A 7400-nucleotide genomic window follows, 5' to 3' on the forward strand; every position below is an offset into this window, starting at 1 on the left:
TTTTATTGCAAGAATAGGATAAATAATATACACAAATACACATGTGATTGAAGTGACAGATTTTCATATAGAAAATAAAAGCTCACATAGACATTTTAAACTAATTCAGCTATTTGAATTCCATCTGGAACCAGAATAATATCCTTTGGGATTCAGTATCACTTCACTTCAAAAGCTGAAAATGTTTCTTAGAATTTTAGAAAGGGATCTTTGAGACCAGCTAATCTACTGCTTTCCCAGGTGCTGAAATTTTGGATTAATTGAAAGCTCATCCTGAATCATAAAGAGAAAAAAACAATCTCCTTTCTATTTGAAGTGGGTACTGGGGATCTGTAATACTGTCAAATACAGTCTGCATCATCCTTTCCACAAAACCACCAGTAGGGAACGCTCTGTTTTTATTTCGAAAAAACAAAACAAAGATAAGCAAGTCCTCCAGATTTAAAAGCTTTGTTTGAAATCCACTGAGCTGGACCAGTCGCCTGATACCACGATCTCTCAGAAGAAGCTATGAACTCTACAGAATACAAGTCTAAAGTCAAAGCTAGTTAATATCAAGGTTGGGACTACAGGCTCACTTGTTCAGTCTTTTTATCTCTATTTAACTAACTTTACTTTGATATTTAAATGTCAGTCATCAACTGTTACTCACTGCATGGATGGCCATTTATTCAAAAAATATAGTCAACAACATTGCCCAGTAAAAATAATCATCTTTTCTTAATTTTGTTGTACTATCATAAGAGCTATCTTTACACAGTAGGAAAATGCATTAAGGAGCTAAAAGATAAATTCAGTAACAAAATGAATCGCAATCTTGGTACCTATCTTTCTTCTTTATCCTCTTCCCTCTCTGATTCTTGATAATAAACTCTGGAATATCGCCCAACCCCTGGAGAGGTCCAGGATTTCCAAAGAAGACAAGACAGTCATGAGGGCAGCAATCTATTTGGAAGTAGTGGTGGAAACAGCGAAGCAAATGTCTTATGCAGATTTCAGCTGTATCATGGGAGGCACAGATAGAAGACTGATGAAGACTGGGGGATGGCCAATTCCTTGTGATTCCACTATTAATCATCTGACCTCCTTTCATTGTGTCATTTCTCAGTGTAACTCTTCATAATAATTTTTGTGGTTCTATCTTAGCCCTTTTTTCTCCCTTACCTTGTGGACACCTAGAGATATACTACAATGCTCACCTTACTTCATTCACTCTTCCCACCAATAACTAAAGAGCTCTTTGATATTTTTTTCCTCTAATATCTTATCCAGATTTTTTAGTTTCTTTTTGTAGAAAACTTGATCTGAATAATTTAGCCAACTATTTCCCAAGAAGAGCAAACCAAAATAATCTCTCAATTATTGTGCCTTGATGACATCTACTCCACACACTTATATTCTGTCAAAATTGTTAGTTATGATCTTCATGGGAGGGTGGAGTCATCCATAATTCTAGCAAGAATAGAAAATATTGACACTTACTGTAAAGAATTTGATACTGATGGAGTGAAAAGACAGCTGGACTGAGTGGGAAAAAAATTGAATAGGAAATTTCAGTTTGTCTTAGACCAAACAGTAAGGCTTTCCTCCATCAATGTTGGCAACTCAGAAATAAAAGCATGAGAATCAAAGGTGTATTTTACCCAGGGGCAATGATTGACAAACAAAGGATTAAAAAATGAGATTATCATTAATGTGCAGGTCTATGATAGGAAGGCAGGAAAGAGAAATTAAAAAGAAACTGACAGATTATGAATAGGAGGAATTCAAAAGCCAAATATCAAAGAGTGACAAGTGTGTAGGAAATATTGAAGGAAAGAAGAGATTTTAAAAGTCCGTAATCCAATAGAAAATGTAGATCATTTCTAACAAGGTACAAAACAAAGTTGTTCCTGGTGTGACTGAATAGACGAAGATCACTGGAGCAGGAAGGCAGAAGCTCTGTGAAGGCATTTTGATTTTGTTTTGAATGTTAACATTTTTTTCTTAAAAAAGCATGATCAGAAATTAATATTTTGGGAGGGGTGGGAATAGCTCAGTGGTAAAGTGCATACTTAGCATGCATGAGGTCTTGGGTTCAATCCCCAGTACCTCCATTTAAAAAATTAATATTCTGATAAAATTTCAGATATCTTCTGGTGATGGGTAAATGTGTGTGCCAACTTGACTAACCACAGGGTACCCAGGTTAAGCGTTATTTCTGGGTGTCTACAAGGGTGTTTCAGGATGAGATTAGCCTGTGAATCAGTGGACTCAGTTTAAGTAAGTTGCCCTCCCCAATGTGCATGAGCATCATCTGATCCATTAAGGATCTGCATAGAACAAAAAGCAGAGGAAGGAATTTTACCCTTTTTTGGGGGGGGGTGTTGAGTTAATTGAGCTGGGATACCTCATTTAATCATCTCTGACCCTCAGACTGGGATTTACACCATCGGCTCCCCAGGTTCTCAGGCCTTTGGATTTGGACTAAATTACAACACCAGCTTTCCCAGGTTCCAGTTTGCAGAAGTTAGATCATTGGAACTTCACAGTCTTCATAACTGTGTGAGCCAATTCCTCGTACTCAAACTTGAATCAATCAATAATCACCTACTGGTTCTATTTCTCTAGCTCACTTTGATTAATACACTTCTTGTAGATCATAAACTTAATTTTTGAAAAAAGTATTTTGCTTCAGCAGAATATTTCTTTTTACTGCTCGCTCATGTTGACATTTAGCCAAAATATGCATTTTTTTTTATTTCCAGCTTATAGATAAATATTATACATAAGCATAATACAGGCATCTGGATCATACAGATAAGTCTCCTCAAAGACTTAAAGTCTCCTCTAAGCCTTCTCAAAGGTTAGTTCTTTTCTGTTCTAGCAGTGTTTTCCAAATCAAGGCAAACGTATAAGAAATGCACACCTCATGTCTGAAAATCTTGGCAATTTCCACTGGTATGTGGATAGGCTTTGTAACATTTTGAATTTTTATTTGTTTAACATGTATTAGAGAAAAACTGGCACCTCGAATCCATAATTTAATTGCCTATATATTCAGGCTGTTAACTAGACATAGCCTATTTAAATAAAAAATTAAATAAACAATATTATAGTTCAAATACAGTTAGCAAAAATCATGAAAGCAGTAAATGACTGTTTGAAATATCGAATTACTTAATATTGACTCCTAAAAAGTCATGTTTGCTCTGATCTATATCTGGCCCCAAATCTTCCTGTAATATCTGAAGGAAACATGTATATATTTCCCCAAGAAAATGCACGTCCAGTGTAGATTGTATGGAATGTATTATAAAGAGGATGTCTCAGCATATGAATTTTAACCCACGATTCTTGTTAATTCTTCTCTTGTATGAAATGTCCTGCTGATGGGTCACTGGAAGGACCCTGACTTTGACTTTGAATGAGATGGAAACTACTGGACAGTCTTGAGTGCAAAAGGATCTGATTCATATTTTTAAAGGATGATTTTTAAAGGTGAGACATAGGTAAAGGTGCAAGAAGGGAGACCAGGGAGGAGTCTCACGCAATAAACTCAGGCAGGAGATGAGAGCACCTGCACCAGAATGGCAGCAGGAAAGATGGCTCACACAGGGATTAAAATCAGGAAATATTTGAATAACAGTGCAACGTAATTTGCTGACAGATTTTATGTGAATTACGATAGAGAAAATTGAAGAATTCTTCTATATTTTCAAAGAGACCAGCTTAAGTTACAATTATCAGGCTACAATTTCTACTTATAAGTGAAGGAAACAAAACTCTACCTAGATGGAAGAGACCTGTCACTGAAGGACAATTAGTTTGTGGAGCAACGAGAATCCAGGCACCAAAATTCAAAATCATTGTTGTTGTTGTCATTGTCGTTGTCGTTGTCATTGTTTTTGCTGTACCTACATTGCTTCTCAATGTACTGTTTCGGCCATTTAAACTTAAGCCGTGAACATTTTGCCCAGTACAATCATACGGCATCAGAACTTCCAGAAGTCAGCTGAGTAACATCTGCCTTCTGCGGTTGACTGTTTTTGAATGAGATGCTGTAAGATTATCAGAGGGTTCGCAGATTCTCCAGGATGTAACCTCACAACGTATCATGCATTTTTTCACTCGTTGCTGAGGTGGAGGAATGACTGTTACGATACGCTGTGAATGAACTCATCCTTTCTTCAACAAAAAAGAACAGTTCTGGCTGAGATGCTTTCATGTTTCTCCTCACTTTTTACAATCTCAGTGACCACGGCAAACAAATGAGAAGTGCTGTGGAAAAGCGGAGAGAAACAACTGTATTAAGGCAGCTGTGTGAATCTTCGTTCTGACGGCTTCCTCTCCAGCTCCTTCTCTTTGAGAGGGTAAAACTTCTCATTTAATACAAGAAAGCAATTTGGCCTAAGAGTCCTTGAATTAAATCTTCAGAATAAAAGGAAGTTCAGACACAGTTTGATGAGCCATAGGAGCAACGCAAGCCACAGTCTTAAGGTCCATGTCAATTGATGTGGCAACACATTTCTAAGAGCTCCTTCCCATGGTGCCCTTTGATTGCAGGCAGCATTCAGAACTGAAGGATGATGACACACCAGAGGTGTAAGCATCCTCAGAGGCTATGGGGACAAGCTGGTTGGCAGCAAACTGCACCTCCCTGGTCCAGTGAATGATGAATTGGCTGAACCCACTTCAGGCTTTCTGTTCTTCAGCTTAGTGGGAAAAAATGGAACATTGAAATGAATTCCAGGAAAACAGCCAGGTCCAAAATTAAAGTGATCATTTGGACTTACGTCTTATAAGTTAACCAATAGTGTTTTCCCAGCCTGGATTTTCCGTATACAACCCTTAGATCATAAGGTCCAAACATAATTATAGGATAACCTGTGAAGCCTCCATTAACACTTAGATGACCATGGAACACATACCAAGAAGAAGGGATAACATTTTTGTGGCGAGACTGAGACAGTGGCAGGAGAGTAATGAGATTTGGGTTTTATATGGTGTTTATGTGGATTTATCACATCCATTTATGGCTATGCCTTGTATACAACTGCTTTGTAGACAACTTAGATGGCTGGAAAGTGAACTAGGATTGCCGGGAATGGAAAAAAAAATGAATATAAGACTTAACACTGTTTCTAAAACACTGTTGATGAAAATTAATCAGATAAAATACAGGGTACTCAGTTCAACTGGGATTTCAGACAGACCATAAGTAATTTTTAATATAAATGTGTTGTAAAAATTGCAGGGTTTTTTAGTTTGCTTGGTATTGTGTATTTTAGTATTATTTAGAATTGCATATTATCTAGTACTGCAGATTTTAGCATTTAAGTATGGCCTAGATATTGCGTGGAGAGTTCTTAAGCTAAAAAATTTGTTGATGTCTATATGAATTTCAAAATGAACTGAGCACAATGTATTTTTATTTCCTAAATCTGGCAAACTTAGGTGGAAAGAGGGCATTTGGGATAAATTAGCAAAGTTTTGAGGAGAACACGTTTTCCAGGAAGTTGGGCCACTTGTTGGAGTGTCATTCTTGTCACTGATCAGCTGTGTGATGGTGAGCTTGTCCAACTCTCAGTTCTCAGCTGCCAGTCAAATCATTTAAAGCACTGTTGGTTCCAGTTTTATGATGTGTGTATACTCAAAACTGAAATGTCCCATTATATGAAAACCATCACTCTGGATTATTAAGCTAAACACGGCCAGCAACCAGTAATTGAGACCTTTTAAGGAGCTGTACAAAGCATTGTATTTATAGGGTATTAATCATTTAACCCTAGATAATCTATTAAGACAATAACATTGTTGGAATTACCACTCCCCATTTTACAGATGAGAAGACTCTGCTTCAAAGTTGAAATAACTTGCTTTGAGGACACACAGCTACTAAGTGGCAGGTCCAGGGTTTACACAGAGATCTTGATAACACCAAAGCTTCCACTTGGTCACACAGTTCTTTCCAGTGATGCTTAAAGCAGATCTGACAACTACCCAGCCTTCTTCATCGCCTTAAATGTATTATATAGACGGTCAACCTTGGGTGTATTTATTTGCATGAAAAAGAAGAACAAAGGCAAAGCACTGACTTTTCCCATACGTATAAACAGGAAATAGAGATCAACTGCTATTTTGCCAACTTGCCTTCAACTCCAGAAGGCTTTTTTTTTTCCCCTTGGTAGTTTCATTTCTGCAGAGCCTCACTTTAAAAGAAAACTAAGAACCAGTTGGCAGAGCCTAAACTAGTTTCAGTTATCTGGCAAAGCATCCGTTGAAAGACCAAAAGTTCACAGTCTGAGTTAATAAAGATGCAGCTCACGCCGTGGTGCCCACCAGTTTTCAGTGTGGCTGGAGGATGGGAGATGCCAAGAGTATTTTAGGAAATGCAATCAAGCTAGTCCAGGAATAAACCCATTAATGATAAAATCAATCACACGTTGCCAAGTCACTGAAAGCACTTTTCATTGTCTTCTAAGCATCACATACAATTGCTGCTTGATTAATTGCTATGTCTAGAAAATGACAGGCAAAATACAATATTCCAAAAGTAACACACCATCGTAAATAGAACAGAAATGACTTTATGATGTCATTAAACTGTCAGCGCACTTTTACCAAAATGCAATGTTAATTAAAAAAAAAAAAAAGGAAAACCTCTTCTAGCATTTATGACCCTTTCTGCAATGAGAAGGATATGAGCAGACATCTAGCAAATGCCATGAGACAGAAAACCACGACACCTGAGGTGAATCAGATCCAGTTCTGCTACAATTGAATGGAGGTGCAGGGAATGAGGCCATGAGTTTCCAGCAGGAGGGAGAATGAGGTTGCTAATGAATATTGATGAGAGTATTGAATAATAATGAGAATAATGTTGCTGCTTGTTGAGGGAGGAAAGGCGAGGTTTGGATTCATTTCCCACCACTACATGGTGCTAGGGACCAAGAAAACAACTGGCAGTGCTCGCTTCAGCAGCATGTATACTACAATTGGACCAATACAGAAAAGGTTAGCATGGCCCCTGTGTAAGGATGGCATGCAAATTCGTGAAGCGTTCCATATTTATATGCAAATTAACTTATTTACAAAACAGAAACAGACTCAGACATAGAAAACAAACTCATGGTTTACAGGTAGGCAGTGGCCTTAGAAGGGATAAATTGAGAATTCGAGATTTGCAGATACTAACTACTATAGATAAAATAAGTAAACAAGTTTCTTCTGCATAGCACGGGGAACTATATTCAATATCTTGTAGTAACCAATAAAGAAAAAGAATATGAAAATGAATATATGTATGTATATGTATGACTGAAACATTATGCTGTACACCAGAAATTGCCACAAGATTATAAATTGACTCTACTTTAATAAAATAAATAAGAATAATTAACAAACTGGCCAAATCTTGG

General features: G+C 37.2%; 1 non-coding gene across 1 annotated transcript; it reads left to right on the forward strand.

Moving 5' to 3' along the window:
- The first annotated feature begins 6947 nt into the window (after positions 1 to 6947).
- LOC116276865 (U6 spliceosomal RNA) lies at positions 6948 to 7054 on the forward strand. Its single transcript, XR_004186384.1, has one exon. It is a non-coding gene; the product is annotated as a U6 spliceosomal RNA (small nuclear RNA).
- Positions 7055 to 7400: the final 346 nt, after the last annotated feature.

This window comes from Vicugna pacos, chromosome 2 (assembly GCF_048564905.1).
Source record: "Vicugna pacos chromosome 2, VicPac4, whole genome shotgun sequence".
NCBI classification, from domain to species: Eukaryota; Metazoa; Chordata; class Mammalia; order Artiodactyla; family Camelidae; genus Vicugna; species Vicugna pacos.